The sequence below is a fragment of the Melozone crissalis genome, unplaced genomic scaffold (assembly GCF_028551555.1).
Source record: "Melozone crissalis strain CALT ecotype California unplaced genomic scaffold, PUWL_Pcris_2 ptg000027l_1, whole genome shotgun sequence".
Classification (NCBI taxonomy): domain Eukaryota; kingdom Metazoa; phylum Chordata; class Aves; order Passeriformes; family Passerellidae; genus Melozone; species Melozone crissalis.
Genome location: NW_026535805.1, coordinates 55,637,722 through 55,663,875, shown reverse-complemented (window position 1 = coordinate 55,663,875; position 26,154 = coordinate 55,637,722). Strand labels below are relative to the sequence as shown.

At 40.5% G+C, this 26,154-nt stretch overlaps 1 protein-coding gene across 1 annotated transcript in view; it reads right to left on the bottom strand.

Annotated features, from left to right (window-relative positions):
- LDAH (lipid droplet associated hydrolase) overlaps positions 1–4,027 on the bottom strand; it is a 112,591-nt gene extending 108,564 nt beyond the window's left edge. The window contains exon 1 of the mRNA XM_054279566.1: positions 3,938–4,027. The gene's annotated coding sequence lies outside the window, so the exon portion shown is untranslated. The remainder of the gene's footprint in view (positions 1–3,937) is intronic.
- Positions 4,028–26,154: the final 22,127 nt, after the last annotated feature.

Genomic DNA, 26,154 nt, shown 5'->3' with positions numbered 1-26,154 from the left:
GCATCCATCTTTTAGCAGCAATAATAACAGGCAAAAAAGCAGAAAAAAGCAAATCTCTTTCCCCTTATGTTTGATAACTCCTTCTCCACCTCCTATCACAGATTAAGATTCACCACTTCATGGAGAGCGCTGCTCTTCCTTTTGTCTTGTCAAGTAATGCAAAGTTCAAAGAGCATAAGCAGATATCAAATTAAAAAGAAAAAAAAGTCCACAAGTACAATCAGCATCACACTGCCCTTGATCTGGTTTCCCCCATCCTTTCCTATGCTGCTCAGCATAAACCTTCGCACAGAACTATCCCTCTTTCTTTCTTTCTTTCTTTCTTTCTTTCTTCCATATTTCCATGTTAGTTATTGTCCTTTAACCAAAAATATGCTCCAAATTCTAAACAAACACCTTTTTCTTCTCATTTTATTATTTCAACTTGTGCATGTTTTTACATCAACTGTTTATCCCACCTTCAGCTTAGCTCTCCAGCTGCTGCTGGTTTTCTTGCTTTCTAATGAGGACAAAAAAGAATTAGTCAAATCCCATCGACTCACGGCAGGCCAACTTACTAGTCACAGCTGCATTCTCAACCTGTGTGAGTAACCACTCAACCTGTGCTTGCAGCTTACCATCTCCTCATGTTTCTACAGCAGCTCATCCACTCACCCAAACAGGTTAGGAAGGCACTGCAAGCAGAGACATGAAAGCAAACTGTACAGAGCTCTGTGCAAAGGACACAGAGGTCAAACAGGAGAAGGAAACAATGACCAGAGGACATGAGTAACAGCAGCATCAGATCCCTTGCCCAGTCACTACAGCAATGTAACTGTCTGCACTACTGATGTGAGGCCTGGAGTCCGAGTCCCTCCCAGGAAGAAGCACTGGCCCTGCCCATCAGGAGGGCAGGGCAGGGAACTGAACAGCCAGGCTGGACACAGTGGAGCAGGAGCCAGAAGGTTTCTCCAGAGCCACTGCTGCAGGAACGCCTATGCATCGCAGAGCTCTGATATACAGACCTACAGCTCCAGTCACAAGAGGATCCAAAGACAATTCACCATGCTGGGAAAACTGCAGCTTGCTCCTCACCACACCAGGAACCTCTGAAGTTACTCTATTACAGCATTTTGCACTAGAGCCCAGCTCCTCCCATCAAGATAACTCTGCTAAATCCTGATAACTCATGACTTTGAACAAATACATACAAGAACAAAGCCTGTGCTCATCACAGCTTCAAATAAAAATCTAGTTATCACCTGATACTCATTCCAAATTTCAGACTCTGCAAAAAGTCTGTATCGCAAGTGATTTGTTGGTTTTTTTTAAACTAAAAATTTGAATAAATAATTGGTCTAAACAAAAGACAATGGGAACAGAATCTAAACAGAAGCTAGAGATGAGATGGAAAACAAACTTGGAAAGAACCAAGTGAACAGCATGGTAGCAGCAGGAGGAAGCAAAAATAGAAGAAAGAAACAAGGATAATGATGAAAGAAACCCTGCCAAACCTGAAGTTGTAGCATCACTGGTTAGACATTGTTCTGGCACATCAGGATTACCTAACATATGGTAACAAGGTGCTGTCACACTACATGAGGTGGTTGCGCAACCTCAGGGAGCTAAACAAGCAGTTCTCATTCATTTCACCAGTGAGTATGTACTCAGGCTTGTATTCAGTGTGAAAACTGCAGTTTGTTTCACACTTAATTGTTCTTTAAGCTCAGACACTTTGTATTACATGGATTTTTTCCTATTATGAATTTTTTTTTACCAGAATAATTTACTTCCCCCAGTATAAGTTGTTTACAAGCCTCACAAGACATCTAAATGTCATCATTCAACATGTAAACTGGAATCCAATGTTGTCAAACATTTCAGTGTCTACACAGCAGTTTGTCACTTGCAGAAAAAACACAGTCACATTGCTATTAAGAGCATGCCTGAATTAAGTAAGGGAAAACTACCTGTCCTTTATATCCTGCAAACAAGTTTTCTGTACAAATGCATACACAGCATGCTCTAAAGCTGAAACCTTGAAATCCTGATTCTAATACTCAATAAAAATAAGCTAGACATCATCCAAAATTGGGACCACCCCTTTTTCCAGACAAAGTGCCCTCATTACAACAAACCACAAGAATAGGAAAATAAAGTTTCATTTAAAAGAAATCAAAGCTGTCAACTAAAAAAACCCCAAAAAACAGCACTGAAAACAATACAATTAGGAAGCTGTAGGGTAAATCTTGTCAAATTTACTGACAAGTTCTTTGGCTTGGCCAGTCATTGGAAATTTTGTTTTACCATTACACATACACAATTTATTGTAATTGTCCTTGTGAATTAAATGAAATAGATAATGCCATGTAGAAGTAGCAGGAAGAGTGTCAAAAACTAACAGATGTTAGCGAGTTAGTGGATTTCTGGCCCACAGAACTACTTGAGGCTGGATGTTTGGAAAACCAGAGGTACCTATGAGTGAAAGGCAAGGATGCGTTGATGGAGAAATCCACAGTGGCTCTTTAAGACCTCAGCACATCTATTCCAGAAAGTTCCTGGACTGCACCTCATTGCAAGTTGAGTGGATACTCAGTGTGGAACTACATAAAGAAGAACCATACATGCTTGCCTGTTTCACAGGCATTGGCTTAGTGTACTGTCCAAGATCCATAAAAATTCACTGACTTTGACTGCTTTGATATAAACCTTGTAGTAATTCCATGATGAAAGGTATAAAGTCTTAATGTCACCGCTTATCCAGGTCTGTAAACATGTGACCACTTCCCTCATCGACATCATAAGCAAATGTCACAAGAAAATAGGAAGCTGCAGTAATCACAATCAGTAACTGAAGGATTCTAGTCCCTGAGGCACACAGAATACAGATTCATGTCCAGATTCTGACACAGGTCCATGCGGATGGACTCTCAGGCCTTAACTGGGAACCGTAACGTCCCAGAGGGCCAGGAGTATTCAACACCTAAAAAAATAAGAGTCTGCATCACCCAAGTCATTCGAGGTTTTATTATTATAGTTAAGTCTCAAGAAAATAAGCTGTTTCTAAATTTTTGCAATGCAACAAAAAACTTACCACTAAGAAAGCTCTCAACAACCGTCATGCCTCAAATAGCCCTTCATGATTATCCTGATTTCTTTCACTGCACATTTCCATTCCAGCATTTACTTGTTTCCTGAACCTGCTGCTCACCCTGTCTGGCACAGGCATCTCTTCTCCTGTGTAGGAAATACAGGCATGGAGGTGGGTGATGACAGTGATGATGCCCCAGAACCAGCAATGACAGCAAACCTGGCAGGTTTGGAAAGAGGGTGTGAGCCTGCAGGACGCCTGCTTTTCCAAACCAGTATCTCCTCTACTAAAACATGCCTCTTTCTGCTTAAAAAAATCTCATCTCACTTCTAGCTTTTAAGAATTTATAATCTTATTTTCCTCTTTTCCTATTTACAGGCCCTTCAGGTCAGAGACTTTTCCCTCGTTTCTTGTTTTATAACACGCCACCAAGATAACAAGCATCACTCAGCTCTGAGAGATGCTTCACAGGAATAAGCGCTAACACACAGAAAAAACACCACAAATAGCATCACCTCAGTTATTTTCTGGAAAAGGAGACACCACTTAGGACTCGTTTCATGAAGTCTCCTCCATGACAAAACAAGTCAAGGGAGCACGCACGAAGCGTTTCTTTCGGCATGGGATGTATCAGTCCATCCTCAAGCGCACGCCTAGAGATCACCAGGGCTATTCGCAGCAACGGGTCCGTCACAGAGCTGACACCCAGCACAGCCGGGCTGGCGGCACCTCCCTGCTGGGCGAGGCTGCGGGTCAGCCCCGCACGGCGGCGGGGAGGGACGGCCCGCGGGTTCGGGGCGGCTCTCGGCCCCGGCACAGGGACAGGGGAGGCAGGGGAGGGCAGGGCAGGGCCGCTGCGGCACTTACCTTCCCCGTTGGCAGGCTCTCCAGCTCCCGGCACGGCGGCGGCCGGCGCTGTCTCTGCCGACACCGGGCGGAAGCAGCGGGCGAGGAGGGGCCGGGCCGCTCCTTCCGCCGGGGCCGCGGGGCGCGCTGAGGGCGGGCCCGACCCGCCCCCCGCCGGCCGCGCCGTGAGGGTGGTGGCTGCGACCCCTCTGAGGGAGGGGACCAGCGTTACTACCCAGCCCTTCCTAGCCAGCCCTACCTACCCTGCCCTTCCTAGCCAGCCGTGCTCGCCCGGCCTCCGGCGCCCGCCGCCCGCTTGGGAATGGCAGGAGCAAGAGAGGAGGGAGGTCATCCCGGGACGCGCGTCTCGAGGTTTCCTCCTGCCTGTAATTCACTCTTTCTCTCTGGTCACGGTTTCTTTGGGAATTCTGGCAAAGGAGAAAATGAATAGGTAGTTTTGAAAGAGCAAAATGAGCTGGAGTGCCTAAAAAATGGCAGAGAAGGGGGTAGCGAAGTGGAGGCTTATCCTTCAGTATGTTTGAGGGCTGGAATTGTAGAATCACCAAGGTGGAATAATCCGGTCCAACCATCAGTCCTCTGCTGCTGCTGCAACCCCAAAACTACTAAACCACATCAACCCGGCGCCAGATCCAGACACCTTCTAAACACCCCCAATGGTAGCCTAATCCAACGCCTGACCACTCTAACAGTGAATTTCTTTTTTTTCTACTATCTAATCTGGATCTCCCCAGTCTGTTTAAGGCCATTTCCTCTCACTGTAGGCATGGCAGAAGGGACCACCCCTTTCCTCACTATCACCTTCTGTCAGGTGGTTTTAGAGAGCAAAGAGTCATCCCTTAGTTCCGTCAACTGTTCCTCATAATACCTCATAGTGTTTTCTGGACCTTTCATAAGCCTTGTTGCTCTTTGCTGAAAATACTCTTGCACATCAATGACCTTTTTAAAATCAGGAGCCCAAAACTGAGCACGCTACTGGAGGTGCAGTCTCACCAGGGCCTAGTCTGGCTGGCAGCATTGTTCTTGATATGGGTCAAGGTGCCATTGGCCTTCTTGGCCCCCTGGGCATGTTGTTGGCTCATTTTGAGCTGGCTGTCATCCAGCATCCCCAAGGATGTTTCCCTTAGCTGCATCTAAGTGAGGAAACTGGACCAGAGCACCTGGACTGTTGCAAGACACTAAAGTGCACACATTCCTGCCCACTTAATTTATTTTTTTTTAAATGATGTTTTGAGGATCAACTTGCAAAAGAACACCATGCAACTAGCAAGAGGACAGGAGGACATAGTCTTAAGTTGCGCCAGGGGAAGTTTAGGTTGGACATTGGGAAGAAATTCTTCACAGAAAGGAGGATTAGACCTCAGAATGAGCTGCCTGAGGAGGTGGTGGAGTTACCATCCCTGGAGGTGTTAAGGAAAGACTGGGCATGACACTCTGTGCCACGGCCAAGTTGACATGCTGCTGTTAGGTCATAGGTTGGACTCAGTGATCTCAGAGGTCTTTTCCAACTTAATTGATTCTGTGATTCTGTGAAGATAATAAAAGTAGCTGTAATTTTTTTCCTTAAGCACCACGAACCTGACACAGAGCCTGCATGCCTGCTGGGTAAGGTGTGAAAGGAGCGCAGAGAAAATGTAATGAATAAACTAAACCCCATGCTTATCAGAGAGGAGCTCAGGGAGGTTTTCATGCTAAAATGCTGCTTTTTGGGTAGAAGTGTTGGAAGAGATGTTTCCAGTAGAAACCAGGTTGGCAGGTAAATTGAATAGTAGAAAATTGACAAGATTGGATGATGTTTATTCAGGAGTTACACAGGGATTCAGGCATGAAGCAGCTGGACTATGTAATCACATGCTACAGGAGGTGCTGGAGGACTGAGAAGTACTGGCTCTAGCCAAAACCTGAGGTTGGTATGCATGTTGATCAAATCAGTGGTAGGAATAATAAACACAAGTGGAAATGAAATAGGAATAGATATGGTGCCCTTGAGAACCATCGGCTTCATTTTCCATGGAGGGGCATGGTGCCTCAGAAATCTCTGTGACTCTTTGGAGGAATCAAGTGACCTCATCTGCCAAGGCAAACCAGGCCAGTGAACACAGAATCATATAATTATAGAATATCCTGAGTTGGAAGGGACACATCTGTACTATAGTAGGAGTCTTAGTAAAAATGTGTATTGTATATTGAATATCTGTATATAGGCCTTGCCCTGATAAGCCCTGGTTGTTTTTGATAGGCTGCAGCTGCGATGTCCTTAATTGGGCTGCAGCTGTAGCTAGTGAAGATAACTAGGATAAAAGGGGTTGGGGTTGGCCAGTTGAGTTGAGTTGATAAGGAGCCCTGACAAAGAAGGAGCAACAAGCAGGAGAAGAAGTCAGAGCTGTGAAGAACTGCCCCCAAGAAGTATCATTGAGAAGGTACGAGACCTTAGAAATATGGTTGCGACAGTATGGGACTTTAGAAATACAACAACAAGATTACAACACTGTACCATCACATCCAATTCCTGGCTCTGGACAAGACATTCCAAGAATCCCACCATGTGCCTGAGAACATTGTCCAAATGCTTCTTGAGCTCTGTCAGGCTTGGTGCTGTGAGCACTGCCCTGGGGAGCCTGTTCCAGTGCCCTGCCACCCTCTGGGGGAATAACCTTTTCTTAACATCCAACCTAAACCTCCCATGGCTCAGCTTCCTGCCATTCCCTTGGGTTCTGTCACTGGTCACAAGAGGAAGAATAATTGGTGCCTGCCCCTTGGCTTCCCCTCGTGATGATGTTCAAGACTGCAATGAGGTCTCCCCTCAGTCTCTGCTCCAGGCTGAACAAGCCCAGTGACCTCAGTTGCTCTCATATGGCTTTCCCTCTAGACCTTCACCATATCTGTAGCTCTTCTTTGGATGCTTTCTAATACCTTTGTCTTTTTTATGTTGTGTTATCTAAAACTGCACACAGGACTCACAGTGAGGCCATACCAGTGCAGAGTACAGAGGGACAATCACCTCCTTTGACTGGCTGATGATACTTGTGGTGCACCAGGCATGGTTGGCCCTCCTGGTTTGGGCAAGAATTTTCATTAAAGGTTTTTAGAAGATTCAGGAGTTGTGTCTTATTGAGCCTCTCAAGATTTGAGCCCCTTAGGATTTGACTCAAACTGCAATTTCTTTTAGTTGTTAATCAGTAGCTATAATGAGGCATTTATTATTAAGCAATTGCATTGTGAACATTGCATACTTGACTAATCAGTTGTTTTAAGGAAAAGGGTAGACAATCCCAAGATGAAGGAGCTGTCTGGATGACAGCCACCAGGAGCAAAGTCAGCAGAACTGTGCAGTAGCTGAGGGAAAGGTAAGTCCAGCAGTAGGAAATCATGGGAATCAGCTCATTGACCACTTACTCTAAACAGACTCTCGACTCAAATGGAGGAAAGAACTGTGCATGTGGACTAATTATCATGATAAACAAGAGTTTTAACTACCATATAAGGGGTGTGAGTGCTAATTAATGAAAAGAATTGTGTAATGCTGATGGCATTGTTGGCTAAAACATATAAATAGTGTAAAGTTTTGATGACTGGGGAGCCAGCCTTTTGTGTCTTACAAGCTCCTGACTTTGCATAAACTCAAAACAAAAATTGGAATACTTCACCTTAGTGTGTGAATTGGTGGTATGCAGTGGTGAACAAGCTCAATAAGATAAAGATTCCAACCTTCAGATGGGTGGATACTTGGTAGAAAAGAAAGGTTAGGAATTGATTATCATCTTATTCAATGGATTGTGTAACAGGTAGGACTTAAAAGGAGTTTGTCTGAAGGTCAGTACTGTTCAACAGAGGTATAAATAATCTGGAAAAAGGGGAGGACACTGGAGTAGTAAAATCTGTTGTTCACACTGAGTTATTTAGATTTAAGAAAAATTGTCAGGTTGCAGAAGGACTTCTTGATTCCTACTGAACAATAAAATGATGGACATGTTGACATATGAGATAAAGGATATAGGAAAAGAGATAAAGCTGAGTGTCTAGATGCACTATAAAGCCTTGTTCTTCCACAATCAGGTAATATTTAGCAGCCATTGGGAAGTGAATGTCATCATTCTTACTCTGTGTGATGGTGACATGCTCTCTGCTTGGACAGGGACTGCCGTTCCTGTCTCTCAGAAGGGGTACAGTAACTCTACAAAAGATACGGAAAATGTGACAAAATTTTTCACAGAAATTCCTCCACATAGTAAGTAGAAATTAAAATGGAAATTGGAAGACAAGCTAATGAGAAAAGTAGCTTGGGAAAATAATGGCATTGGTTTGTGAAACCAAGTTGAATGGACAGTGATTCCTCATTATAATTTCTAATGCAAAACCTTTGGAAAACAAATTAGGCTAATAGGCAGCAGTCTCAAAACAAAAAGTACTTTAAGTAGTCTTAAACTTCATAGGAAATGTCACCGATTCCTAAAATTTCACTGGAATTTGCAAAAAGATAAGGCAGATTTATGGAAAGAAAATCTATCAGGGACTGTTAAATGTGAGAATGCTCTGTAAAGCTCAGGTAGCCCTGAGTGCTGTCACTCTGCCAGAGCTTGCACAAGGGAAGTAGCCACAGTGTGCTTGCCCTTTCCTTGGCACAACTGTTGGAGGCTGTCAAAGACAGAATGGACTTTTGGCCTGATCTGATACAGTTTTCATGTTCCTATTTGCAACTAACATCACTTTTTTTCCTGAGATTCACATCAAATCCTTCAGGTCATTTCTTATTCCAGAACTCAGTTTGTCTAATGTGCAAATATATAAAAGTACCACTGAGGTGATTGATATATTGTTGATCAGAGTACATTTTATTAAACTGTTTATAAAATTGGTTTGGCAGCAGCAGGTTAGCTCACGTGTGATATTAAAATAATGAATGCATGTATTTCTTCTGATATGAGCAAGAGTTGGTCAGTGACTGTAGTGAAGTCACAAAAAGCTCTTTCACTTTGTAGAAGAGGCACTTTGCCCATGTCTGTGAGCAAAGGGAAAGTTTAGGTAGGAAAATGCCCTAAATTATTCCACATCTCCTTGGAAAAAAATTAACTTGACATAGTGTTGATTTTCTTATTGCGCCCAATAGTGTGAGCACATGCAGACCTTGTGCCTTTGAGTTGTGTTCATATCATAAATGGCAGCAGTAACATTTTTGTAGGTATTCCTGTATTATAAGAATAAAAAATACAACTGCAAGGCTTTGGAATCAGAAGTTTGAAGGTTGTATATAATATTATCTATTTTATATATATATATATATATGTATATAATATTGGTTTCAGGTGCTTTTTTTTTTAATATATAAAGTCATGTTATAGCAAACACAAAACTTTGAGCATGTGAGTGATCTAACATAGAACAATGGCCCCAGAGTTTCTGGACATGCATAGGCTTGCTTAAACAAACAGTATCCTGGAAAACAGTCATCTTAAAGTGGCTCATATGCATAAAAAATTTTGGTAGATCAGGCTGGAATACAATAAATACATTTAAAGGCTCGTTTAATTCAGGCATAGGGAAAAAGTAAAATTTATGTTATGAAAGCTTGGGGTAGCACTTTATGAGGTCAGATTTTCATGAGTATTTGGCATTACTTCCCTGGTTATGTTTTTGCTGATACATGAAACAGGACCTGTGAGTGTCCTTTAGTGCTGAACCACTGGTTGTTCAGATTGGTCAAGCATTGCCCTGTTCTGTGTCTGTGAACACTCTGATGAACAGTCCTGGGTGCATTCAACGGCGTGGACTTGCACCATGAGCCGTGCTAAGTAGTCAGGATGAAAAAGCCTCCACCAAACATGATGTTTTTCACCTCATGTGGTCTTCCAGAGCTGTCCTAACAGCCTTTGCATTCTCACCCAGCCCATACCATCACACTGTATCCAGCCTACATTTTGTGAAATGGAGAAGTCACCCTGGAGGGCTGCAGTACAGTCTTTGTATTTTTCAGGCACTTATGAATGAAAAAACCCCTACAGAACTATAACAATATAACAACTTTGTCTAATGGCCACAGTGGTCCCACCTAGCTCCAAAAAGGAACTGAGCCAAGTATTAGCAAGTGTAGATGTGGCCAGGCTGCATGCCTTGGATGGCTAAGGGTCTCTGGTGCTGCTTCATTTTACTGCAGGGGTATGGCTTCTGACCCATGGCCCAGGCAGGAACATTTTATATAGCCAGGTACCAGGAAGGCCTGGAGGAATATTGGTGCTGAAACAAATAAGCCTGGAATATTTTTGCTGGCATCAAATGAGAGGCACAGTGGCATTCAAGCCGGTTGGAGAAGTTAGTTGGTAGTATCTCTAAGCACCAAATAAATCTGCAGGAGTTCGGTTCTTCTGGCCAGAGCCCTGGAGGCCATCTGCTGCAGACTTGTTTAGTAATATAAATAACACAATAATTGCTATGACCTATATATTTAAAGCTATTTCATAGTTCAGTTTAAAATGATCAATCCAAAGAAAGCACTATTAATGTCCAATCAAAATAGAAAATGCCCTTTACATGTCAACAGTTACAGGATAGCAAATCCTGTCGAGGAACAGATGGAAGTGTCATTGTTAGTGTTGCCCCACAGATGAGTGGAAATTAGTTTTAAGGCAGCAGAGACAGAAAAAAGTGCATGTATGTGGAAAATAACATACCAAAATCGCTGAAACTGCATAAGCACATGAAAAAAGTTGCTGGTAAAACTTCCTGAAGAGACATTTGGTTCTTGAAAGTACCCGCTAGTGTAAAAAGTGTTTGTAGCTAGCTGTTAATGCAGCTGTGTGTACTGGAACAACTCACACAGCAACTGCCTCATATTTAATAGCTGCAAACTGTAAATGAAATAAAACATTGAATTTCAAGAAAATAAATTCCATTTATAAGTACGTTTGAGAACTAGTTGAATAATTTGTGGTTTCTTCTTTCTCTTGCCTTCTCCTGTTGCTATCTAAAACTGACCATGAGAACTGTTACTCGTGAATGAGAGCCATATTTGGCTAAGAATCTTCATCAGAGATTTTCTGATGTTTCAGAGGGTGCAGGCTCCAGCTCAGGTACAGAGCTTGGTCTCTTGTAAAAAGTCACTTCTAGCCCTGCCTTTTGCCTCAGCAACATGGATCACATTTTTGCTTAGCCTTTGCAGAATATTGAATTTTATTCTGAATTGTTAATTATGATTACTTGTATGTGGTCTCCCTTTAAGCAGTCATAGACCCATATGCAGAGTTAAAGGGAGACAATGAAATACAAACCACTAGAAAGTGGTAAACTTTCCAAACGCCTTTCTACGCTATTTCCTTCTTGTTAGTGATGGGACCAACTACTTTGCCCTTGAGGTCAATATGCGGCAAAAAACCTGCTGTGGTAATGTTTTGGTTTTAGTCCCAATGCAGATAGTAAATTAAAATTATTTCTGCTTCAGCCATTTAAAATGTATCAAATTGTTCTTTTTTACAACAAGTTTTGCACAAGTTTTACTATATTAAATCTGCTAAAATGTCAGGTGTGCTTTGTCTGTACCTTTGATAATAATGCAATATTCTTTATACTCTAAAATTGTGTTGTTGGTGAAGTAAAATCTGTGACTGAATTTTAATTTAATGATGTATTATAATTTTCATTTAATTTATGTCAGTATTACATGAAAGAAAGTTTTAACATTTTAGATCCCTTGTTTTCCTTTCCCTGCCACCATTACATTGTTAGAGTTCTTTATAGGGCAGAGTAGGTGACTTTGTTTTTCTATTTCCTTGTTTAATTTTGAAAAGAAATATAGTTCCAGAACAAACGTGAGGTTTAGACATCAAATGAAATAGAGGTCAACCCATCTGCTCCTGATCTAGCACAAATGGTGAATGGAGTACACAGACAAGTGTAACAACGTAGTTATAATTTCACTCTAGAAGTTAGACATAGAAAAGACAAAGCAAAATGTTATTTTCCTGCTTTTTCATCTGCCCTTTTAAACTACAGTTACAGATACTCACAGGAAGGATAATGTAGGAAGGGACTCTGGAGATTTTTCTAGATCAGTTCCCCTGCTCAAAGCACAGTCACCTGCAGCAGGTTACTCAGAGCTCTATGACAATTTGAGTTTGAATCTCCCCAGTGATAGAGGCTCCACAAGTTTTCTGGGCAACCTCTTCCTGTGTTTGACCAGTCTCACCATAAGAAAGATGGTTTGGAGTATTTTACTTTTTAATCTTATTTCCCTTATTTCTGTTTGTGCCCACTTCTTCTTGTCATGTCACTGGCTCCCACTTCTTTACTTCCTTACATCAGGTGTCTTTACTCCCCTAAATATTGATAGGAGCCCCCTGACATTTCTCCATGTTGAACAGTCCCTGTTCTCTAAGCCTTCTCTTGCTTCTATCCCTCAATCATCTTTCTGGCCCATTGCTTGACTTGCCCATGTAAGTCCATGTCTCTCTTGCATTGGGATCCATTGACTGGACACAGCACTGCAGATGAGGCCTCGCCACTGCTGAGTGGAAGACAAGGATCACTGCTGTCAGCCTCCTAGCAATGCTCCTCCTGCCACAGCCCCAGGACACTGTTGGCCTTTCTTGTTCCAAGGACTCATTGCTGGCTTGAAGAAAACTTGTCCACCAGGACCCCCAGGTCCTTCTCTGCAGAGCTGTTTTCCAGCTACTTGTTCCCCAGCCTGCATGGGTGTGTGGAATTATTCCTTTTCCTGGTGCAGAGCTTCATACTTTCCTTTTTGGAACGGTGTGATGTTCCCCTATGGCCATCTCTGCAGCCCACTGAGGTTGCTCTGCGTGGCAGCACCTTCACCCCACTACTCCCAGTTCTGCTGAGGGTCTGGTCCATTGTCCAGGTCATGAATGCGGAGGTTAGGCTGTGCTGGTCCCACTATTGACCCCTGGCTGTGCTGTTAGTGAGTGGCCTTCAACTGAACGTGGGGCCACTGATTGCAGCCCTTTGAACCCAGCAGTTGTTGATATTTTGCCGTGATTTCTGGCAGTTTCCCAGTTTGCAGCAAATCAGGTTCTCTTACATTTTCCGTGAAAGCACCTGTAATGGTTCATCCATTATTCTCTGATAAATTTTTCTGCCTTTTCATCTTCTGCTTCTGTTTCTGACTTCACAGGACATCATTTTCCCTGCACAGGAGAAAGGAACCTCATTTTGGCTTATTATATTTTCAATCAGTTAGCAGTAGTGAAGAAGCTTTTCCTGTGCGCCTCTCTCCAGAATGCTGCATGGGCACAGACTGTGTGGAGTCTCCATCTTCCTTTCTGTAACATTACTACACTTTTTTCTCTGCAGGCTTCTAAAAGATGACAGACTTTTCTTCTGGGTTATAGACAGACACATCCCTCCAGTTTCAACTGGTTTTATTATTCAGGTCCAAGGCAAGTTCAATTACTAGATAACTGGGGGAAGGGGTGAGGAGGAAGCCAGAGGTGGTGGTCTTTATAGTTACTCTGAAATACTTACCTGTTTAAAAATATAGAAATATATCAATTACACAAATATTAGACTGTGGCTTGCTGGCACATGACAAAAAAACATGAGAGTAGATTACATTTAAGGACGAAATTATTGAAGAGCTTGGTAAAACGCTTGAATGGGTTGCTGAAAGAGGTGCTGGATGCCCCATCCCTGGAAACATTGTAGGTCAGGTTGGATGGGGCTCTGAGCGGCCTGATCTAGTTGAAAGTGTCCCTGCACATTGCAGAGGGGTTGGACTAGATGACCTTCAAAGGACCTTTAAACCCATACTACTCTAGGATTCAGTGATTCTATGACTGACAACAAACTCCTGTTAACTTACAAGGTACACTGAAATAATAAATCCAGACAATTCCATTTGAGAAATGCTGTGTAATGTTCTGTGGCTGTTTTCCATTATAGTCTGTGGGAACCTATTATTTTGGGGTTTTAGTTTTCTTGGGGTTTCCTTTGGCGGGGGTAACATTTCAAGTAGTTGCTATTTTCAATACAATTATTTTTTAATAGCACAAAGGTGAGGTTAGGCTGTTACTGGAGCTACTGAGCTCAGCTGTTTCACTGTTGTGGCCAGTTTTGCTGTTCACTCTACTTAGCCATTGGAAACTGGATTTAGCTGCCTATGTGTAGCAATCTAGTGCTATTTGACATGTTCTTGTGCACCTAAGACATATGTAGGGGTCTGGCACAGGAGAGACAGGACCCATCAGGCTCTTTCTTGTCTGGCAGCTGATGTCTGAACATCTCAGGACACAGTGATATATGCCCTAGGACATCTTGGCTGGAACTTTCAGGTGTTTGTGTAACCCAATCCTGTCCTGGCAGCCTGCCATCATTGACTGAATTCTAGTGAGCAGCACCCCCTTACCAACTGTATTTAAAAGGACTGAAATTAGCAACATTTCCAAGTTTACCAATAAATTCATAGTTACTGTGCTTGAAAGAGAGCTGAATAAACATATATGCATACTGATACCTGTGCATGTGGAATGTGATTGCATATGCAGTGGGTTGATGGGAAGACTATTAAAAGGTCTTTAGTAAAATTATGTATTACCCAGATTTGGAAAAAAAAAAGACAGTATTTAATTAAGAAAACAATTCTATTTGCAAACTGGGAAGCACACACACTTAGAGAAGAATACATTTGGTGTATTTTTAGAAGTTCTTAACAGTCTGTGGTACAGAAGTGAAATTCTTGTGCTGAGTTTGAAAGTGTTAACTGGCCTTAGTATAAATGTGCCTTAAAGCTGCTCTTGTTACACATGGACTGGAGCTGGGGGCATTATATTCATGTAAGTGCTGAACTTTCTCCACTAGTTCCTGGGCAGGAGCCCTGTAATCCTCTGGGAAGGTGTTTTGACAGTCCTTTTCATTGCTGAAAGCAGTGCTGAAAGGAATTTCCTGCCTTGGATTTCAGAGGTCTATTGGAATTGCTTTACTGGGGAGACTGACTCTTCAGCAGGCAGGAGGGAGATGGCTATGGTAGGGCAAGGCTTGCTCCATAAAACTTGGCCTCGCTACCCCTTCCAAGAAAAAGAATGGAAATTGGTCACTTTTTCTTCAGGCTCAGAAGTCAACAGCTTGAGATCCCATGGCGTTTTTGAACCTTCTCCTTTCTTGTGCTGTCTGTATAATTTAAGTAGAACAAGTGTGTTCAAGAATTTGCTATCGGCTTTTTCTAGGTCATATTTCTGAAGACCTCACAAGCCTCATACTGCCATTTGCCAAAAAATTAACATAAGGTAAAGTGAAATTCCAGCATATGGCTGGAAGAAATCCAAGTGAGTGCAATATGTAAATAATCAGACTTTCAGCTTCTGCCCTTTACTAAAGGTGTTTCCTTTGTTACAATCAGTTCTTTATTTGAATATCTCATGCCATTCTTTTAATCACCAAATTCTCCTCTATTCCTAATTTCTTCCTTTCTCAAATAAAAATTAAAAAGTATGTTTTGCTAAAACATACTGAGTTTAATATTAGAATTTTTTTCATAATGCTTCAAATTAAATAGGCTTGGAGTATCTCTTTATTTTAAATCTTACATTGCTAAAAATGGCAAAGGAAATTAGAAAGGATAATAAGTAACACCTTTTTTGACTGCTGAAATTCAAATTCAACTAAATATAAACATTTTTTTCTCCTTGAAACTGAGATCATAAGCAGACAGCCAAATCTTTCCCAACTCCAACTGACTAAATCTAGCTGCAGATTTATTTTGAGCACATAATGCCATTGCTGATTAATCTTTTATATGTTTATCTTCGCAACATTCCTGTGAATATAGGAGTTGCTGTTGTCTCTCCTTAGAAAACAAGCACATCAGTTGCATTAGGTGTTAAAACAATTTAAAATCTAGCCTAACTAGAATGAGATTTTCATGTATAGCTGGCTTCTTGCATGAGTTTTCAGAGATGTATTTGAATTATTTGTTAAAATTCTATAATATTGATAGATAAAAAGCAAAGTCTCTGAATTCACATTGTTATGCAGTAGTTAATTGTTCCATCTGAAGCAGTACAATAGTGTGAAACAATTAGTTTTCCCTAGCACTGAAGGAAAGTTCTCAGAATAAAGTTTTCCCTGGCTTGGGAGACATATGCCTGTGAACCTGAGAAGGAAAGCCTCTCTTCTCAAGCAGCCATGTTCTCTGGGTACTCAAGATGAGCCTTGCTTGGCCACAACTACCTCTGATTTCTTTTCCTACCTGTACTGATCTGGCAGATGATGAGCCCCTGAAATTTAGCCAGCTGCAGTCCCTCCTTTGATCAGTTAACCCCTGCCCTGCCACATATCAGTCACAGGAGCAAAGGGGTGTGTTGTACATGGGGTTTGTTGTAGCTCACAGTTAGTGAGCATTAGCAAGTTTTGAATCAGCACCACAAGCTCCCACTGTTTATGCGAAAATTGCTCACTTTGGAGGCTGAGAACATAAATTAGCAAAATGAGGTTTCAGTTGGTTTGGGGGAGTTTTTTTGTTTCAGAAGTTGCCTTTTCTCTGCTTTTTAGAAAAAATTAATTAAGCTTTAATATTCTGGGTACATTTTTAAAAAGTATAGTCTATGTTTATATTATTTGTCTAATACTATTTGTATGAAGTGGCCACCACCTGCATTTAATTTATCTTGTGACAGGTCTTTCCTGCCTTGATCTAAAATTCTTTAGAACACAGAAGAAGTGACTATTTTCTGCTTGGACTTTACTGGCTAGCTCCAGTTTGATTGTTGTGGGCCTCTTCGAGCCTAAACAGATAACATACATCCAGCACACAGGTTTTTAACTAATTACTAATGTTCTTAAAGCACTTTGAAGAGTAAAAGAACAATACATGTTTTAATTATTATTAAGAACTTAGCTTTGAACATCATGTTCTGATATGAAAAATGTTTAGTGAGTCCTCACCAAATTGTAGCATTATAAATGTATTTCATTAAGAGGTCATTAAGACATTAAAAGGCATCATTACTAATCTATACATGATCTAAGCTTGGCAAACCTCTGTAATCCAGACTCATTATATTAGCATGAGTGCCTTTCCGGCCAAAAAAGTGCTGAGATTTTGCATGGTAGCGTTTCCATTTATCAACGATATTACAGATGAAATAAAACCTCTGATTTTTGGAAAATCTCCCTTTCTAGTCCCATTACTTTTTCCTGGGCTTGATATGGTGCAGTTGTTGTTTCTGGCATTAATGCCTCTTAGGTTCAGCGTTGCACACATTATTTGAATTGAGCAGTCTTATACATGAAGTGCAAAAGATCTTCAGCAGGCTCTGTCCAGGGGTTTCTTGGATGTGCATCAGTGGATTTTGTGGGAGAAAAAAATCTTTCTGGTACATAAGAGTTATACATGTTCTTTGATAATGTGTTCTAGAGAAACTGTTAATTTTTCTAAATTACCAATTGTGATGTGTAGCACAATAAATAGACTGTTGAAAATCATGATGATTTTCTTTAAAGTATGTATGATGAAAATAAAGATTAAGTGATGAACTTCCAAAATGAAAAATCCTCAAAGAAATCTGCTAAGAAAAATCCAAGAAACCCGGTAAGCTGCCTTTTCAGTTTTTCTGCAAGCTTTTATCTGTCACCTCTAAGTTGTTTCTTAATTTGAGCTTTTCTGCTTTGAAAACGAAAAGTGTGGCCAGCCATTGACATGTGAAGAAGAATCCCGGTGTTCTTCTTATTGCAAGGTACTTCTCTAAACTGGGATAAGAAAAATGAAATACTTTCTTAAAATGTGAAAAAAACCCAAATTTTCAAAATAAATTTGATGGTTCAAAATATGAACATGTCTTTTCTGGGATAATTTAATGTACTATAAGAAAGTGTTAATAATTTTTTATAAACATGTTAAATCAATCTAAGGATAAATGTGGCAATTTAATATAATGACTGAGATCCACAAACCCTATTTTGCATGTAATTGCAATATTGTAATGGTACAGTGCAATCATCATGTCAGTATTCTTGCTTACAAATTCTGAAGTATTTCACCAAAACCATCTACTGTGGCCAATTTATTTACTTTACTGTAAAATTCATTTTATCTGGAAGAATGCAGAAGACTTTTTGAGGTCCTGTACTTGCAAATGCTCACATATCAGGTCATTTAATGGTCACTTAAAATACTGAAGTGCATAAATATGCAGCACTGGAATTTGCAAAGCTTCTAAATTTCTAGTTCTACGTATATAGTTAAAAATTGGGGATTTTACCTCTGACTTCCTTTAAGCTTTCTGTAACAGAATTCTGGTCAATATGCTGACTTGGAAAATACTTTCTTTCCAGTTATGGAAATTTATGCTTAATATTAGATGCCAAGTCAAAATTCTGTCTGGGATTTAGACTCAGATTCAGATGCAGGCCTCTAAATTGGGTTGTCTACAGTACAGCTAGTATGAATTACCTAGATAAGAGAACAAACTATATGGCCTTAATGCAGTTGTCCACAGTTGAGTCTCTGCTGCCACCTGAGATGCCTCTGGGCTTTTGAGACAATGGCTTCTGGTGCAGATGTGATGGAGAGTCTGTGGGAGCTCCTTGCCTGGCTGGGGAGATGGCAGTGGTGAAGAGTCCTGCATGAAGGGAAATATATTGACATTTCCAGGAGAGTGTGTTGCAATGATACCATTTAGATTGTGACATTAGACTGTTGCCCTGGAAGCTATGAAATTCCAGGAGAATAACAGGGCTCTCAGCCACGGTATTCTCTATCTGGACTACACTTTTGCAATGTAAAAAAAACGTGGTTGAGGCTCTAGTGGCACCAGCCAAGTGAGTTTAGTCCTATTTTCAAAGGTGACATAACACTTTTAGGTAGAGGATTTTGCCATTGTTGTATAGTACACTATTAGAGATTCTTGAGTGGTTTCCAAACAAGCTGGCAGGCTGGGACAGCACAGCCCTTTTGGAAACTGACACCTAGGGTCTTGAAACTTCAGTCAGACATGTTTTAAAAAATATTCTTCAATAAGGAAGACTTAACAACCAGAAAATGTAAATATTTTCTGAAAAATGTTTTGCTAGAAGAATATTAGTGATGCCTGCAAAATAGAAATTGGGAAATTGAATATTCTTTTTATTTTACTTTCCTTTTTGTAAATAATATTAAGTGCACTCTGTAAATATTACTAAAATAATACCCTTTAAAATTATTAGAACTGATTTGTGATGCAATGTTTTCATTTTCTACCAGAACTTAAAAGCTTTGTACAGAAAACTGGCTTAGTATAAATAAATTGAATACATAAGACCTACACCTTTTCATCACAAACTGACTCCTTTATTCTAGTCAGATCAGTTGAGTCATAGTACAGTGTTACAGAGCACACACTTGAGTATCAGATAGCAGACTAATATACTGCAGATTGCATTAATCTTTCATGTTATCTTTTCCTCTCTACTCTTTCTTTCCTATTTTTTGTGGTTTTGATTCTATGTTTGTTTTCATTGTTTCATAAGAAAGATTATCTTTACAGGACACAAACTATAATTATGTATACACATGCCTCCTATGTCTCATTTACCTATGACTGGTGTTTGAACTCTTAATTTCTTTGCTAGATTATATACACTTAATAAAAAATAGTTTAAAAAAACCCCAGCCTTAACTGATTTATAAGCTTTTGTGCTTATCAGAACAAAGCTCAAGAGCACTTGGCTATGATATTAAACATGTAGTCATGGATGAATGAAGACTTCCTTAGTCGGCACACAATTGGATTTTAACATCTTAAGCCCCTATGCATCAACCTACAGAGCAGCAGCAATGTCTTTTGCATAGAAGTTTCACAGTTTCATAGTTAAGATATGTACCTAACAAATACAATTGGGACTGAAAAGTTATCTCATAGTCTAAGGAAGTTTACTGACCATGAAACTGTCTGTCAGCTGAAGACAGAAAAAAGGCAGTAAAATGGTTAATACCTTACCTCTCTTGTTGAAGTTAAAATATTTTTTATCTACAAATGAGAAAGTAATGGTGTCTGGAAGGAGAGGAAGCACCAGGAACCCTGATTTTGAAGTTTACTCAGTTTTCACTGCTAACAATATGGAAACTGGTTTTACAATTCCCAGCGACTGAGATGAACAATCCCAGTGTCAGCATCTCTTATCCCAGCAGAGTGCTCTTTCCTCTTTGCTTTTGGGTTTCATTATCAATCTTGTTAGAATGACTTCAGGTTTTAGGTGACCAAATGTTCTACTGCTGTAGTTTTTGAAAGACAGCTGTCCACATCTAGATGGGTATTTCAATATCAGCAGTGAAGAGTCAGGTTTCATAGTCATCCACTCAGGGTGCAGCTGAGGTTGTCAAAAATCTCTGGAGGTTCCTTAGTCAAATCCACCTGCTCAAAGTAGGGTACATTAGAGCCACTTGCACAGAGCCTTGTGTCCAGTTGGACTTTGGCCACCTTCCACAAGCTTTCTTGACCGCTGTTCCAGTGTTTGATTATGTTTGCAGTAAAAAAAAAAAAAATTTCTTCTTCTGAAATGGAGTTTCTTGTGTTTCAGTGAATCTCATCCTGTCATCTGGTGACAGTGTGAGAAATCTGGCGCCATCTTTTTCATTCCTTCCCATTCGAACTCTTTTAACTAGGAGATGTTGGAAGCTTTTAGACTGTAGACTGTACAGCACTCTTAAATAATAAGTTTGTTAAAAATTATTGTAGTTCTGCTCAAATACAATCATATTTTCAGAAAGGTACGTCCAAAAGCTTGAGAAAAATCTTAAGCAGTCTTACAAAAAGTCATGCCTTGTCTTAAAAATTAGTTAAAAAAAGATTAAGGATCCTAGAACAAAAAAGTATCATTGAGAATACCATACTATTATAATAGACCATAATAGACCTTAGTGTTTTCATCTCTGTACTCTAATGTCAGGCCATGCAAGTAAGCTGCATTTTTAATGCATTACAAAGAGAGGTGATATCTATCAGTATTACACTGACATGGAGATAGATGGTAAGTATTCCCAGGGCAGAGAGAATCAGAAAGCCATAGAAGAAAGAAAATGCTTGACTTGCTTGAAACACATGTGTTTAGGAAAAATAAGCACAATCTGGAATACAGTCATGGTAATAAGATGAGAAGGTGATCAATTGCAGGAGAACCTAAATAGATTGCTTGGAAAAGGGTTATTGTTTTTTCTGTGTGTATTAAGAGAGTGATTACAAAGGAAAAATATAAGAGTTAGTTAAACTTAAGAAAAATCCCTTTGAAAACTGAAATGAATCTAAGATTATGTGGCAAATATAAAGCCTAACTCTTTTTGCAACAGGACATTGTTGTTTCTCTTCTCACAGTGTGATCTGAATGCTTAATAGTCATATTCTGTCTCCTATTAGTTAGGTCATTAATGAAAGTGTACAGTGAGGTATACAAGCTACTTATGTGCTTAAAATTAATTGGGCGCATAAATGTTTGCAAGACAGATTCCTTTGTGGTACATTAGTCACAGAGGTTTTTGGCAATTTTATACTTTCTTAAGCAGTTGAAGCTTTTGGGGTTTTTTTTTGGTTGGGAGTTTGGTTTTGTTTGGTTTTTTATTTTCAATAAAGCCATAAATTGCAAAACAGGCTTTTTAAACTTTTCTGATATTCTCCTTTTCTGACCTATTTGGAAGTGTATATAAATCTTATCTGCAAAGTTTGGAATTTCCCATTAATAATAATGAAGAAAAAGAAAAGAACAATAAATTGTTTGAGAAGAGCCTGGAATTTTTCACTGAGAGTTATTCAATAGAGTAGAAAACTGAGCAAAGATATAAACATCAAACAAATGAAATTTTGATTGTCATTTATGAGGAGAAAACATCTGTAATGGATAGAACAAGCAATCTTGAATGTTAATATTCAGACTTTAATGAGTAAACAGATATTTCACCATCTTGTAAAACAATAGTATTATGAGCTCAGTCTGGTTAGAACTACTCGGGTGCCTAAAGACAGCCTTAAGTGTTTTTCTGGATCAGGCCAGAATGGTCAGCACCCTGCCAGATTAATTCTTGGAAGAGTTTACGAAAGATAGTGTGAAAACTTCTTGTGCATAGCAAGAAATCCAAAACAGTGACCAAACAATGTGTATTGACAACAGGGTGAGCCAAGTTCTTGAAGAGAATGATCTGAGGTACAGAGTGTCAAAGAAAAAAATGATTTTTCATCTTTTTTTTTACTGGAAAAATTTTTGTCCTCAGTGACAGTTGAATGGGTTCAGGCCAAAGCAGAGTTCCAAAACTTTTTTTATTTTTTTTCTGTAAAACATCAGGTTTGAAAACCCACTTCCATTTGCAAAAGTTGGTGAATGAGCTCACTTGTGCTTGGGTTTGTGGCAAATGCTAATGTAAAGAAAATCAACACTTTCTCTCATAAAACAGTGTAAAAAGCAGGGACTGTGTCTAGATGTATGGAAACTGCTCAAAACTGGAAGAACTTTGAAATAACTTGCCTGTCTTGCTGGCTTGATAACCCCTTTTTCATCAGAAGAAAGAATTTGCAAGTACCATTCACATTGCAGTGTTTTCAGAAAAATGTTTTACACTTATACTTCTTGCATTACATCCCCTTCTTTTCTCCCCACAGGATGGGTGTTATGCTGGTTCTGTAATATGGCATGAGGATGAAATCCTCCACTTTGATGAAACATTTTGCTTTCTCCTCATTGCCATTTGTGGGATCACTGAAACTCTTGCAAAGCGTTCAAGGCCAGGTTGGATGGGACTCTGAGAGACCTGGGCTAGTGGAAGGCGTCCTTGCCTATGGCAGAGGGGTTGGAACTGAATGATTTTAAGGTCCCTTCGAACACAAGCCTTTCTATGTGGTTTTAAGGACAATGGGATCCTTGGTCAAGTCCCTATTTGCTGGTAGTTGGTGACTCTTCTACATTCTTCCTTCATCCACATTTCATCAACCCAGTTATGCTTTAATTAGTCTTTATTACATATTTACTATCCAGCCACTCAGACAAATTCTAATTTCCCTTTGGCTCTGCTTGGGATGGAGTTAATTTTCATCACAGCAGCCTGTGTGGTGCTGTGCTTTGGATTTGTGGCTGAAACAGTGTTGGTAACACATTAGTGTTTTGGCTTTTGCTGAACAGTGCTTGCAGAGCATCAAAGGTTTTCCCCTCCTTGCTTACCCCAGTGAGAAGGCTGGGGTAAGGAAAAATATTACAAGGAGACACATCTGGGACAGCTGATCCCCACTGACCAGAGGGATATCCCATATCCTATGCCATTGTGCCCAGAAATAAAAACTGGCAAAAGGAGGAGGAAGGGCATTTGTCTTGCCAAGTAACTATTGTGTATCCAGGGCCCCTGCTGCCCAGGAAGAGGCTGGATATCTGCAAGCCTAAAGGAAGTAATGAATTCATTACTTACTTTGTTTTTCTTGCACATGCAACCTTTGTTTTCTCTGTTAAACTGTTATCAGCTCAGTCTGTGAGTCTTCTCACCTTCCTTCTACTGTCTCAGTGTTGTAGGGGAGAGGGGAGTTGACTGAGTGAGTGGGTGGGTGTTTGGGAGCTAGCCAGGGCTAACCCACCATCTTGGCTAATTAATAATTGAGTAGGAACCCTTTCACTGTATAATAATAATCTATGAAATGTATCATTTGGATTGACCCTAAAAATATAATTCACCACAAAGTGTGTAAAATCTGGAATTCTTTTTTTTGTTCATTTTATCCATCTTTGTTCTTTAATGTTTAAGTTTCTTATGTGTTTTCAAGTCTGTAGGAGAATTTTATGTTGGCAAAACTGCAGCAATTTCACAGGCTGCAACCTCAGACACATATTTCAGGTTTTCAGAGTTCTTTCACCATGTACAGTACATCTGAAGGCCTTGTCAGTTTGTATCCAATTTTACACGTTTTTGCTCTCTCTGGGTAGACTTTGGCCTATTTTACAAGAAGAGTTAGCTGATCTTGTCTTTGAAGTCTGGAAGCACTGCTGCAGAGATTGGCTGTTGAAGGAGGCACAGTGCCTGCTGTAAGTGGGTTTCAGTCCTCATTGATCTCTAACATTTGCAGAAAGCAAATAATCCTGGTAACATGGTTGATCAGTTCAGGGTAGTCTTTAAAGCAGATCCATACTGATAAAAGCAAAGGTAAACTCAGTGAATTGTGTATCCTGTATTTACTCAGCTCTGAATATTGCAATGGTCATTTGTGAGGGTAATGAATACTGAGACTTTTTGTAAATAAGCCTCCAACACCTAATTAGTGTTCCTTGTAGGAACTTGTAGTACATATCAATTGAGAAGCCAAAAATAATGGGAATATCTGTAATTTTCTGACCTCCCTGTATTCTGTGGTAACCTGAAAAGCCAAATATTACAACATTGTTGCACAGTATTGTATAAGGCACTGGAATTGTCAACGTCTTTACATGCAGAAATAACTGCTCTACCTGTGATATTTTGGTTGTTGCAGGCACCTATCAGTAATCAAGGAAACACCAATAGCAAATCCTCATGAACAGAACAATAATTTTGACCCCAGCAGGGCCAGTGATTTACTGATTTAAATAATTGAATTATTTAAATATTTAGTTTAAACTATTAAAAAAATTAATTTATTTAAACAATTTAAATATAATGAGATTAATTTAAGAGCATAACATAGGCAAGTCTTCCTTTTGGAAGCTCTGGATCAAACACAACATTATTAATTCTTTGGTCAAGCATTGTGTGATGCAATGAAATGCAAATTTGCTCCCTGTACAAAAACCAGTGTAAATAAGAAAAGGTGATGGGTCATGGTGGTAGATAACTCCCTTCTGGGAGGTACAGGAGCACCCATTTCCTGGCCTGATGTGCTCTATAGAGAGGTGTGCTGCTTACTGGGGGCTGGTATCAGGGACGTCACCGAGAGACTGCCAAGCCTTGTAGAGGACACAAAGCATTATCTGCTGCTGTTGTTCTGCATGGGCACCAGTGGTACAGGCAGGAGCAGGCTGAGCAGGATCAGGAAGGATTGCAGAGCCCTAGGAATAACAGTGAGGAACTTTGCAGAGCTGCTATTATTTTCATCGGTCTTCTTGGTCACAAGGACTTAGTGACAAGGGTTTGAAAGGGCCAGTCAAATCTGCTTGATTGAAAAATGGTTACAGGACTGGTGCCACAGCTAGGGGTTCAGCTTCCTGATCACAGGAGTTTGAGATCTATGGGGTGGCAAGGAGGGCACATAGCAAACTCAGTACCCTGGACTTCAGAGAAGCAGAGATCTGTTTGGTAATGTGCCGTGGGATAGAGCCCTGAAGGGAAGAAGGGCACAAGAAAGCTGGCCAGTATTCAAGGATCACCCCCCCCCCCCCCCCCCCCCCCAAGCAGCGATGCATTCCCACAAAGTAATAGTCAGGCAAAAGCCCTAGAAGGCCGGTGTGAATGAACAAGGAGCTCCTTGACAAACTCAGATGCAAAAAGTAAGTGTCCAAGAGGGACGAAGCGAGGACATGTAGGCTGTGAGGATTGTAGAGAAATTTTCTGAGGACCAGGGATCAGGTTAGGAAAGCTGATAGAATTAAATCCACCCAGGGACATCAAGGTCAACAAGCAAAGCTTCTTTGCTTGTAGGTACCTCAGTGATGAAAGGAAGACTAGGGAAAATGTCAACCCTTTCTGGAAGGAAGTGAGAGACATGGTCACCCAGGATGAGGAGGAGGTTGAGATACTCAACAACTCTTGGTCTTCGCCGACTTGTGTTCCAGCCACGGAACTGAATTCCAGAAGGCAAAGGCAGGGATTGGGAGAATGAAGATCCACCTGCTGTAAGAGATGATCAGGTCTGAGACCATCTAAGAAACATGAAGATGCACAAGTCCATGGAACAGATGAAATTCATCCACAGGTCCTGAGGGAACTGGAGGATGAGATCACTAAGCCATTACCCATCATATTTGAGAAGTTGTGGCATTATGGCAGAGTTCCCACTGACTGCAAAAGGGGAAACATAACCCCTGTTTTAAAAAAAGATAGAAAAGGAAAACGTGGGAATTACAGGCCAGTCAGTCTCACCACTGTGCTTGACAAGGTCGTGGAGCTCGACTGAGGCAATGGAAATCAAGGAGTTGATTTGTGACAGCCCAGCTGTGTGCTTCCCATGCTTACACTGGAGGATAACATGAAGAGTAGGATTAATCTTCTGTAATTTGAGGGGTAGAATTAAAATTGCTTTAAATTCAGAAGGAATTTCAAATTCAGAGCCTAAACCTAAGTAACTGTCAATATTTGTGCATCTTCA